The sequence below is a fragment of the Octopus sinensis genome, linkage group LG16 (genome assembly GCF_006345805.1).
Source record: "Octopus sinensis linkage group LG16, ASM634580v1, whole genome shotgun sequence".
Lineage (NCBI taxonomy): Eukaryota > Metazoa > Mollusca > Cephalopoda > Octopoda > Octopodidae > Octopus > Octopus sinensis.
The window spans coordinates 41,658,548-41,671,047 of NC_043012.1; the positions used below are offsets into that span (position 1 = coordinate 41,658,548).

General features: G+C 40.2%; 1 long non-coding RNA gene across 1 annotated transcript in view; it reads left to right on the forward strand.

Moving 5' to 3' along the window:
- The window catches only part of LOC118766617, a 24,830-nt gene extending 21,360 nt beyond the window's left edge, over positions 1-3,470 (forward strand). The window contains exon 3 of the long non-coding RNA XR_005002555.1: positions 3,138-3,470. This is a non-coding gene — a long non-coding RNA (uncharacterized LOC118766617). The remainder of the gene's footprint in view (positions 1-3,137) is intronic.
- Positions 3,471-12,500: the final 9,030 nt, after the last annotated feature.

Consider the following 12,500-nt stretch of genomic DNA (forward strand, 5'->3'; position numbering starts at 1 on the left):
CCACATCTCTTCACTTCCTCCCATTTCCTATGTTGGAGAGTGCTTATCTCTCACTCCCCAATCCTGTCATCTCCCACTCCCTCTATATACCCAGTTTTCAACAGTCACTGCATTCCCCACCCCCACACTCCTTACATTCCTACTCATGCACCTTTGGCAATACCTTACCATTTATATTCTGAACCCCATACCTTGACGGTATGCCATAGCACTTCACCACCATCTATCTCTCTCTTGCTCTGTTCTACCATCCCATCTATATTCTGATTCCACTTCCTTCTCAGTATGCCCTGGCACTTCTCCACCATCTCTCCTCTGCTCTCTCTCTCTTTCTCTCTCCCTCTCACTGGTTAACCATGTATCTCCTCTACAGCCACACACCTGTTTCTGTCCTCATTCTTGATCACTTCCCACCTCTGGCCAAGTAACCATGTATCTCTTTAGCAAGTCACCTCTTTCTATCTCTCTTTCACACTCTAACCTTTCATAATCTGGCACAAGATCACCCCCCTCCAATGCTCTCTCCCCTCTCAAAAGATCTTTGTCTTGCGAGTTACTCAGTGCCCATACCAATGCTGATACCATGTAAAAAGCATCCAGTCTATATTGTAAAGTGGTTGGCATTTGGAAGGGCATCCAGCTGTAAAAATCATGCCAGAACTGACCTCGCCTATGCTGGTGCCATGTCCACTCTCTGGGATGGTTGGTGTTAGGAAGGGCATCTAGTCATATAAACCATGCAAAAACAGAGACTGAAGCTTGGTGCAGTCTTCCGTCCAGCCAGTTTCTCTCAAACCATCCAACACATGCCAGCATGGAAAGGATGATGAAGATGATGATGATAATATTCCTTTAAAAAATGAGACATAAAAATAATGAAAGTTAGCCCAAACCCTCTGTATATATATCTTTACCTCTAACGATATATTGAAAAATAATTTGGAGATGATGTTGAAACTATTAGCAGCTTCAACATTTTCATAAGCTAGAATTACCCTGGAAATGGCTTTTTTTGTCTGTATGAAAACACTAAGAACATTCTCTCTTACTCTCTATTCCTAAATTACCACCATTATAAAAAGTAAAAATAAAAAAAAACACTCCATGAATTTCATTCAGACTGTAGGTTGTAATTTCAGGGAGATTGGCTGCTATTTCTAGCATATTTAGCTACCATTTAGAGGTTTCCCCTGTTAGCTCGTACATACATACTTAAGATCAAAGGGTGTGATTTGAGGAAGATTTGACTGCTATTTCTAGCAGTTCAAGTGACTGTAGAGTAAGAGTTCTCAACCATTTTTTACCTGTGGACACATTTGATTACTATTTTATTCTGGTGGACCCCCATAGCCATTCAAAGTTTTGTTTTTCACACATTGACTTGTGTCGGTTGAACTACGTAAAATGTTAGAGAAAGAAACCTAACTGTTTCTGCAATACTTACCAATACATATATCTAAAGCAAAATTCTTTCAGGGGCCTTCAAAATACTGTTGTAGATCCCTAATTTACTATTTTGCTGCATGGCCTCTGGTTTTATATGGACCCTGGTTGAGAACCACTGTCTTTATAGCATTTGTAGGTGGTGTGTGCTGTGACATTGCTTTTTTAGTTGCCTTGATTTAGCTTACATTCATGGGATGCATTTTTATGAAATGTCAGGTGTCAGGCATGTGCTTTATATCTTGTATTGTGTCTGTTATACAGGAGCGCTGAGATCCTTTTCTTTCTGGTCAGTCGGTATCTTAAGATACATGATGGCATCAAATTCCCTCTCATAGAGTTCATGCAGAGTCTGGTTAATGCTCGACGGAACATTGCACTGTTTCAGCACCATGATGGTATTACGGGGACTTCCAAGGACGTCGTAGTTGACGACTATATTGACAGGTTTGTATCATTGTCTGCTTGTTTATTCTGTGCATATATGTATGTGTCTGTATATGTAATATATACTAGGTATATTTAGCCACAGGAGAAGTAGAAAGAAAGAAGTCTGCTGGTGTTCTGCAGCATGAGGACCAGGGACTTGAGGTGTTTGGGATTGCAAGACAGTGTATCAGAGAGAATTGCGATGCTGTAGGAGAGAAGAGTGCATTTGCAGTTAGTTATTCTGCAAAGAAAGAGACTTGGAGATTCCACTATGTGAGGCTGTTAAATGTTGAGAACACATGTGAGAAGAGGAGTCTGTCCAATGTGGATCCAACAGAGGAACCAGCTATCCAAATAGACAGTAGCTTGACTGATAAAGCAATTGAAGATATGAAAGCAAAGAAAGCCCCTAGCCCTTCAGAAATCACTGCTGATATGGCCTAGTTATCTGTAGAGTTAATCAGGTTATCAACAATGGAGTCATACCCAATGGCTGGTGTAGCAGTAACTGCTACAATGGTAAAGGTGACACCTTAGATAGAAACAATTACAGAGGTATCAAATTGGTGGACCAGATGATGAAAGTTACAGGGATGGTCATAGTTCAACTAATTAGGTTCAACTAATAAGAGAGTTAGCTTCGATGAGATGCAGTTTGGTTTTGTACCTGGTAGAAGCACTACTCATGCTATCTTCCTGGTAGGAGAAACATGTAGCCAAGAATAAACCTGTATTTGACTTTTGTTGACATATAGAAAACCTTTGTCAGGGTCCCCTGCTCCCTTATCTACTGGTCAATGCAAAAGCTAGGGATAGATGAGTGTACAATACATGTACAGAATGATGTCAGTAAGGTGAAGGTTGATAATGAGTATAGCAATGAATTTAGTAGGAGTTCACCAAGGATCAGTTCTCATCCCCCTTTTGTTTATCATAATCCACCAAGCAATAACAGAGGGATTTAAGATCCCTTGGGAGCTCCTCTATGCTGATGATCTTGTTTTTATAACTGAATTACTACCCAAACTAGAGAGGAAATTTCAGGTATGGAAGCAAAGTCTGGAATCTAAAGGCCTTAGACAAATCACAAGTCTCTTCAGAGAAATGGCTTTGCTTGGATATGTAAGAAGGGTGTTGGTAAAAACTCCATATGTTGTACTCAGTGCAAGCTTTGGACACATAAGAGCTGTATTGGTGTCACAGGAAGGCTAACAATGAAAGTAGTCTTTGTGTGTGGCAAATGTGCAGGTACAATAAATACTAAGAATGTAAAAGCAGATTGTATTATGCCTGTGTACATACAGCTATGTTACCTGGCAGTGAAACATGGGCTGTGACTGCAGAGGACATGAGAAGGGTTGAAAGGATTGAAGCCAGCATGCTCTGCTGGATGGATAATGTCAGTAAAGGATTTAAGAGAAAAACTAGGTTTCAGGGGCATCAGTTGTAGTGTGAAAGAGGGAAGACTGCACTGATATGATCATGTTATGCATATGGAGGTGGATAGCTGCATAAAGAAGTGATGATTTCTAATCGTGGAAGGAACATATGGAAGGGGCAGACTCAGGAAGATGTGGGGTGAAGTGGTGACGGATCTTCAGATGGCAAGAGACTGAGACCAATATTCTGCAAGAACTTGTTTATCATGTTCTTGCAGAATATTGGAAATGAATGACACTGCTTCTGTGATAGTGACAATCATTTACAGTTATCACACAACACAAAACAAAAGACCCACGCACGTGTGCACACACACATACACACATATATGTACACATACGATGGGCTACTTTCAGCTTCTGTGCATCAAATCTCCTCACAAGATTTTGATCAATCTAAGGCTGTCACATAGCAGGACTGAACCTGCAACCAGTGGTCAGAAAGTAAGCCTCTTTTACGCAACCATGCCTGTGCATCCATATATATATATATATATATTATATATATATATATATATATATATATACACATTACACACACACACACACAGTGCAGATGGTATTTGAGGACAGATTTATGCTTTTTAAAAACACTTATATAATAACAGAAAGAAACTGTATTTTTAGAAAAATAACATAAACATAAATCTAAATTATTATTTTAATAATTTCATTCAATAAAACCACCATAAGCATCAATAACTGCCTCTACATGGGGTCGAAATCATTTACAATCTCAGATTAAATTGTCCTTGTTCATATTGAACGACTCGAACTATGGTGGCTTTCAAAGAATCTTTAGTGCTATGGGGGTGTTCATTGACATTTTTCTCGACAATGCTCCATACAAAGTAATCCAGTGGATTGAGATCTTTAGAGATATAAGGCCTTCCATTGTAAACACTGTTGATCCAAAGCTTAACAACTTTATCCAGAACCTCAATATATACAGCAGTATTCATCCTAAGGCCTTGTAGAAAAAAGTGAGGAGGCATCACATGTCCTTCATTGTTAACAGCATCCAAAAACATGACACTTGCAGGAAGTTTTGTATGCATTACTCTTGGAACCTCAGAAGTGTCTGTACATAGCCACCTGTTATCTGTTAGTTTTCTGGTCCTGGTCAAAGTTTTCTCATCTGAGAAAAACCAAATCATACCATCTTCTGATGGATATTTAAGCTTGTTCAAAAATCTTTTGATTCTGATTAAGCAGTTTTCTTTTGATTTTTCTGACATTAATTGACCTCTCCTCATCATGTAAGATTTGTATCAGATACCTTCACGCACAACATTTCTGATTATTTTTCTGACACAGAAAATTTTTTTTGCAATTGACCTCATTGATTTTCCTGGATTGTTTTCAATGTTTTGCTTAACTTCTTGAATAAATTCAGGTGTCCTGATAGAATCAGAATGTGTGGAATGTTTTTTTATGTTTTGATACAGGTAATACGCTTCCTCTAACTCCTACCAAATCTTGTGGACAAAAGATCTTGCAACTTTCAGAAAACAAGAAATTTCTAAATCACCATGTTTAGCCTCCAAAGCCACCATCAAAGCATGCCATGATTGTTTTTGATTGATATTATTGTAGACAATCCATTTTCCATCACCTGTGATGATTTGTTTCAAAAACAGGTCGATTTCATTGTGTTTTAAATACATATCGCAAATGTTGATTCATTGTGTTGAGTGAATCTCTTTCAATTTATGTGGAACCCAAATGTCAAGCTTCTTAACAAGTCTGAGACATTTTAAATGGTTTTCAATTGTTATGTATGATACATTTAACCTCTCTGCAATCTCTCACACAGTTATATAGCAATTAAATTCAATTATAGCTTTGATACGGTCATCATCAACTTCTGTAGGTTGACCAAAACATTGGTTACTTTTGAGTGAAAAATCTCCAGAATGGAATTTTTTAAACCATTTCTGACATGTGCATTCTGTTAAGCAATCAACACCATAAACTTCACATATCTCTTTGTGAACCTCAGCAGCTTTCTTGCCTTTACCAAAATGAAAAAGCAAAATATGGCAAAAATGTTCATTATCATCATCATTCAACATCCACTCTCCATGCTGGCATCGTTTAGACCGTTTGACTGGAACTGATGAGCTGGAGAGCTGCACCAAGTTCCAGTCTGATTTGGCTTGGTTTCTACTGTTGGATGCCCTTCCCAACATGAGCCACTCCAGGAGTGTAATGGATACTTTTACGTGCAACCATGACTACAATTCATGGGTGCCGTTTGCATGGCACCAGTAACGAAAACTCACAGGTGCCATTTACATGGCACTGCCAATGAGAACGATTCCTGGATACCAATTTTCAGGACTTAATCAATGACCATGACTATGATACACAGATGCCATGAATGACCATGACCTCAATGCATTGGGTGTTATTTACATGGCACTAGCATGGCCACAACTATGATTTTATTTCGCCTGACGAGTCCTCTTACACACAGCATATTGCCAGAGGTCTCAGTCACTTGTCATCATCTCCATGAAGCCCAACATTTGAAGACCATGCTTCACCACCTCATTCCATGTCTTCCTGGTCTACCTCTTCCACAGGTTCCCTTCACAGTTAGAGATTGGCACTTCTTTACACAGTTGTCCTCATCCAGATGCATCATATGACCATATAAATGCAGTTGTCTCCCTTGCACATCACATCTGATGCCTCTTATGCCCAGCTTTTCTCTCAAGATGCTTACACTCTGTCATACATGCACACTGACTTTGCACATCCAGCAAAGCATACTCTGCTTCATTTCTTTCAAGATTACACATGTCCTTGGTAGTCATAGCCTGTGTTTTACTGCCATGTAGCACAACTGTTCAAACACAGACATCATACAGTCTGCCTTTCACTCTGAGGGAGAGGCCCTTTGGTACCAACAGAGATAGGAACACTCTGAACTTTGCCCATCCTATTGTTATTCTTACAGCTATACTCTCGGAGCATCCACCTCCACTTACCTGCCTGGCATTTGATGGCATCTATTTTCTGTGCATTTGTGGTGTTTATTGTACCCGTACACCTTACACACACAAAAACTATTTTCCAAGTTAACTTCCTCTGATATTGCTGCACCTCTTATGTATCTATAGCTCACACTGGGTACATCTTATTGAGTTTCTACCTATGCCTTTTCTACAGATTGAGCAGGGCTATCTACCTTAGGGGATTTGTGATTTGTCTGCTTTCTGGTGAGAATGTAGTCAATCTGGCTTTATAGGTTATCAAGTGACTTGCTGGCTTTCTGATGTTGCAGATCATTAGGTCATTTGTGTGACAGAATTTCAGCAGCTTTATATACTTCTCATTTTGGGAACCAATTCCATGTCCCTCATGCACCCCATGGAGGATATCTGGGTGCCGCTTATGTGTGTGTATATATATATATATATTGGTAAAAACGGTAAGATAACAAAAGAAAGAAAGAGACCTCAATATTATGTAAATAGAGGAAATTTATCTGTAAAATAATATGTGACAATTATTCAATAGCCAAGATAAAACTCTGAGTTTCGGATGCAGAGGTGGAAATCCACACCACCATCTCTTCGGTTATCTGGAGATGGCCAGATAACCGAAGAGATGGTGGTGTGGATTTCCACCTCGGCATCCGAAACTCAGAGTTTTATCTTGGCTACCGAATAATTGTCACATATTATTTTACAGATATATATATATACACACACACACACACACGCGTGTGCGCAAACATGGCTACATGGTTAAGAATCTTGCTTCCTAAACATGTGGTCTTATCTAGGGTTCAGTCCCACTGTGCAGCACCTTGAGCAAGTATCTCTTATTATAGCTAAACCCTTGTGAATGGATTTGATATATGGAAACTGAAAGTAGCCTGCTGTATATATGTATGTATTTGTGTATGTGACATCATGTGATGGTTGTGAACCAACGTCTATAAAACATATGCCTGGCCATGGGTAAACATCATGCTAGAAAACAAGTGAGTGTTGATAACAGGAAAGGTATCGAGCCATAGAAAATCTGCCCCAACAAATTCTGTCTAACCAATGCAAGCATGGAAAAGTGGACATTAAATGACAATGAAGATGCTAATGATGGGATAAATATATATATATTATCATCGTGTCATTGTCATTTAATGTCCACTTTCCATGCTGGCATGGGTTGGATGGTTTGACTGGAACTGGTAAGCTGGAGAGCTGTACCAGGCTCCAGTTTGGTTTTGACTTGGCTTCTATGCCCTTCCTAACATCCAACCACTCCAAGCAGGATAATGTTTACTCATGGCCAGGCATGAAAAATATCACACATATATACAGCAGGCTTCTATCAGTTTCCATACATCAAATCCACTCACAAGGGTTTGGCTATAGCAGGGGACACTTGCTCAAGGTGCTACTCAGTGAGACTGAACACTAGACAAGACCACATGTTTGGGAAGCAAGCCTCTTAAACATATAGCCATGTTTGTTTGTGTGTGTATATATATATATATACACACACACACACACGCGTGTGCGCAAACATGGCTACATGGTTAAGAATCTTGCTTCCTAAACGTGTGGTCTTATCTAGGGTTCAGTCCCACTGTGCAGCACCTTGAGCAAGTATCTCTTATTATAGCTAAACCCTTGTGAATGGATTTGATATATGGAAACTGAAAGTAGCCTGCTGTATATATGTATGTATTTGTGTATGTGACATCATGTGATGGTTGTGAACCAACGTCTATAAAACATATGCCTGGCCATGGGTAAACATCATGCTAGAAAACAAGTGAGTGTTGATAACAGGAAAGGTATCGAGCCATAGAAAATCTGCCCCAACAAATTCTGTCTAACCAATGCAAGCATGGAAAAGTGGACATTAAATGACAATGAAGATGCTAATGATGGGATAAATATATATATATTATCATCGTGTCATTGTCATTTAATGTCCACTTTCCATGCTGGCATGGGTTGGATGGTTTGACTGGAACTGGTAAGCTGGAGAGCTGTACCAGGCTCCAGTTTGGTTTTGGCTTGGCTTCTATGCCCTTCCTAACATCCAACCATTCCAAGCAGGATAATGTTAACTCATGGCCTGGCATGAAAAATGTCACACATATATACAGCAGGCTTCTATCAGTTTCCATACATCAAATCCACTCACAAGGGTTTGGCTATAGCAGGGGACACTTGCTCAAGGTGCTACTCAGTGAGACTGAACACTAGACAAGACCACATGTTTGGGAAGCAAGCCTCTTAAACATATAGCCATGTTTGTTTGTGTGTGTATATATATATATATATATATATATATATATATTTGGTAGATAAAGCAATTAAGAGTATGAAGACAGTGAAAGCCCTTGCCCATCAGAAACCACTGCAGAGATGCTCAAAATATCTGGCAGTGTCTGCTATAGCCTGGTCGTCCGTATTATTAACCAGGTGATACACAAAGGAGTCATACCCAATGACTGGTGTAGCAGCATAATAGTCAACTACTACAAAGGAAAAGGTGACGCTTTAGATACAAATAATTACAGAGGTATCAAGTTGTTAGATCAGGTAATGAAGGTCACGGAGAGGGTCATAGCCCAACTAATTAGGGAGAGAGTCAGTATAGATGAGATGCAGTTTGGTTTCGTGCCAGGGAAAAGCACCACTGATGCTATATTTCTAGTAAGACAGCTGCAGGAGAAATACCTAGCCAAAGATAAGCCTCTGTACCTGGCTTTCGTTGACATGGAGAAAGCCTTTGACAGGGTCTCCCGATCCCTTATCTGGTGGTCAATGAGGAAACTAGGGATAGATGAATGGTTAGTGAGAGCTATGCGAGCCATGTATAGGGATGCTGTCAGTAAGGTGAGGATTGGCATTGAGTACAATGAAGAATTCCAGGTAGAGGTAGGGGCCCACCAAGGTTCAGTCCTCAGCCCCCTCCTATTTATCATAGTCCTCCAGGCAATAACAGAGGAATTCAAGACAGGCTGCCCATGGGAGCTCCTCTATGCTGATGACCTTGCTCTAATTGCTGTGTCATTATCAGAACTAGAGAAGTTTCAGGTATAGAAGCAAGGATTAGAATCGAAGGGCTTTAGAGTCAACCTAGCTAAAGCAAAAGTCCTAATAAGTAAGAAGGCAGACAAACCACAAATCCCTTCAGGTAGATAGCCCTGCTCGATCTGTAGAAAAGGTGTAGGTAGAAACTCTATAAGATGTACCCAGTGTAAGCTTTGGATACATAATGGGTGCAGCAATATCAAAGGAAGGCTAACTAGGAAGATAATTTTTGTATATGGCAGATGCTCAGGAGCAATAAACACTGAAAATGTGCAGGGAACAACTGCCAGATTCCAGGGAGAAAAACTAGTAGTAGTTGATAGCTTCCATTACCTAGGTGACCAAGTCAGTAACGGGAGTAGGTGCTCTGAAAGTGTAGCTGTTAGAATAAGAACAGCCTGGGCTAAGTTCAGAGAGCTCCTACCTCTGCTGGTGACAAAGGGCTTCTCGCTCAGAGTAAAAGATAGACTGTATGACGCATGTGTACGAACAGCCATGCTACATGGCAGTGAAACATGGGCTGTGACTGCTGAGGATATGCGTAAGCTCGCAAGGAATGAAGCCAGTATGATCCAATGGATGTGTAATGTCAGTGTGCATACTCGACAGAATGTAAGTACCTTGAGAGAAAAGTTGGACCTAAGAAGCATTAGATGTAGTGTGCAAGAGAGACGACTGCGTTGGTATGGTCATGTGGTGTGAAAGGATGAGGACAGCTGTGTGAAAAAGTGTCACACCCTAGCGGTTGAGAGAGACTGTGGAAGAGGCAGACCCAGGAAGACCTCGAACATTAGGCCTCAGTGAGGCAATGACTAGTGACCGAGGCCTTTGGAAATATGCTGTGCTGGAGAAGACCCGGCAAGCCAAGTGAGACCATAACCCGTAGCCTATGCCAGTAGTGTAACCAGCCCACTTAGGCGTACCTTTCTTTCATTGGACACTAAACTCTGCTTGCGAAGACCTGTTGAGACAAGTGAAATCGAAATCAAATTCAATGACGGCACCATCCAAGTGTGATCATTACCAGCATTGCCTTACCGGCATTTGTGCTGGTGGTACGTGAAAAACAACATTTGAGCGAGGGTGTTGCCTGTGCCTTTCGACTGGCTCCTGTGCAGGTGACACGTAAAAAGCACCATTTGAGTGTGGCTGTTGCCAGTACCACCTGACTGGCCTTTGTGTCGGTGGCATGTAAAAGCATCCACTACACTCTCGGAGTGGTTGGCCTTAGGAAGGGCATCCAGCTGTAGAAACTCTGCCAGATCAGATTGGAGCCTGGAGCAGCCATCTGGCTCACCAGTTCCCAGTCAAACTGTCCAACCCATGCCAGCATGGAAAGCGGACATTAAACGATGATGATGATGATGATGATGATATATATATATATATATATATATATATATATATATATATATATATATATATAAATAAAGGGGGACATTAATGGCAGAGTATTAGTACAGAAGCGAAAAATTATGTGACATGGAATTCAACTATAAGTGGCCTATACTCTGCATTGGAGTGTTAAAGGCAGGAAAAAATATACATCTCTTATGATAAAAGGCAGATTTTCTCTGCCTCCCAAATAGTTTGTTTTTTATACAATTGTACAATATAGAATTTCTTCAATTGGAATTTACCTATGATTTTTCGAAGTAGATGTAAAGTTTTTTCAATTTCACCCCCAATGAAGCAAAAATTCGAGAAAACTCAATATTTTACGATTTCCCTCTCTCATTTCAAGTGCTTCACTCCTTCCATTACCACCACACTTTCTCCTACTTTCTCTTTGCAAGTGTGCAACAATTAAAGTGAAAGTATTTATATAACAGGGGTGAGCCATTAATACTGGTCATCCTTTTTGCTAGAGGAAGATCCGCTATGGTCTTATATGCTATATCACTGGTTTTCAATTCATATTAATCAAATTAATATTCAATTTTTCACCCTTATTATGTGTGTGTGTGTATTAGCAATTCGTATAAAATTGCATCTATGACTTGAACTTGAATAAGTGGTTTCACATAAATGGGGATAAATTAAAAAGGTTTGTTGTTATTATTATTACTGTTTGACTATTGTAATCACGTTTGTTGGTTCCTCGTCAGGGAAACGTTGTTGTGTTGCAGTTGTTAAAGAATTGTAAACCGTAACCCTCCCCCTTTCGGTATTGTTTAAAAATTGAATTGTGTGCCTGTTTGGGGATATTGACAATATTTTCACCGTCTTTACGGAAGCATTTTTGTTAAAATGCCTTCGATAGAAGAAAGTTAAAAAATGAATTTCGCTGCAGCCGTACACTTCAATACAAGAGGGAGGACAAGATCCAATTGATCGAAATTGCGAGAGACAGGCCTACAATTCCAGTCTGTTATATATTTTGAGTATTGTTATCACTAGCGATATCAAGATATAACTTTGTATTTTCTATTTTATGTGTAGATGTATATATATATATGTACATGTAATATGTACACATATATATATACACATATATACATGCATAATATATCTACCCATACACACATACGCACACACACACACACACATACATAGGGGTAGGTGTGGCTGTGTGGTAACAAACTACGTTCCAAACACATGGTCCTGGGTTCAGTCCCACTGTGTGGTGACTTGGCATGTGTAGGCACAAACACTCTGTCTTCATATTTGCTGCGTGAGACATGTTTTAATGTTGACGAGCTTGCCGAGTACATAGCCGACAATGAGCCAAAGCTCTTTCCAGAACAGAAGTTCGCTTACAATTCCGTTGTTAATTCAGTCCGGGCCAAAGTTGGGGGGGGGGATTTTTTTCCTGGACGCTCCTGGGGGCACTGGGAAAACTTTTGTCAACAAATTAATATTGGCTGAGATTAGGCGAACACAAGTCATCTGGAATTGCGGATACTTTGTTGCCAGGCGGCAAGACAGCTCACTCCACTTTCAAGCTTCCGCTTGACTTAGCGAAGACTGAGACACCAACTTGCAACATCAGTAACAGCTCCGATCAGGCAGAAGTCTTCAGACGATGCAAGCTTATCGTTTGGGATGAATGCACGATGGCCCACAGACGTGCTCTTGAGGCACTAGATAGATCTCTCAGGGACATCAAACACTCTTCAGC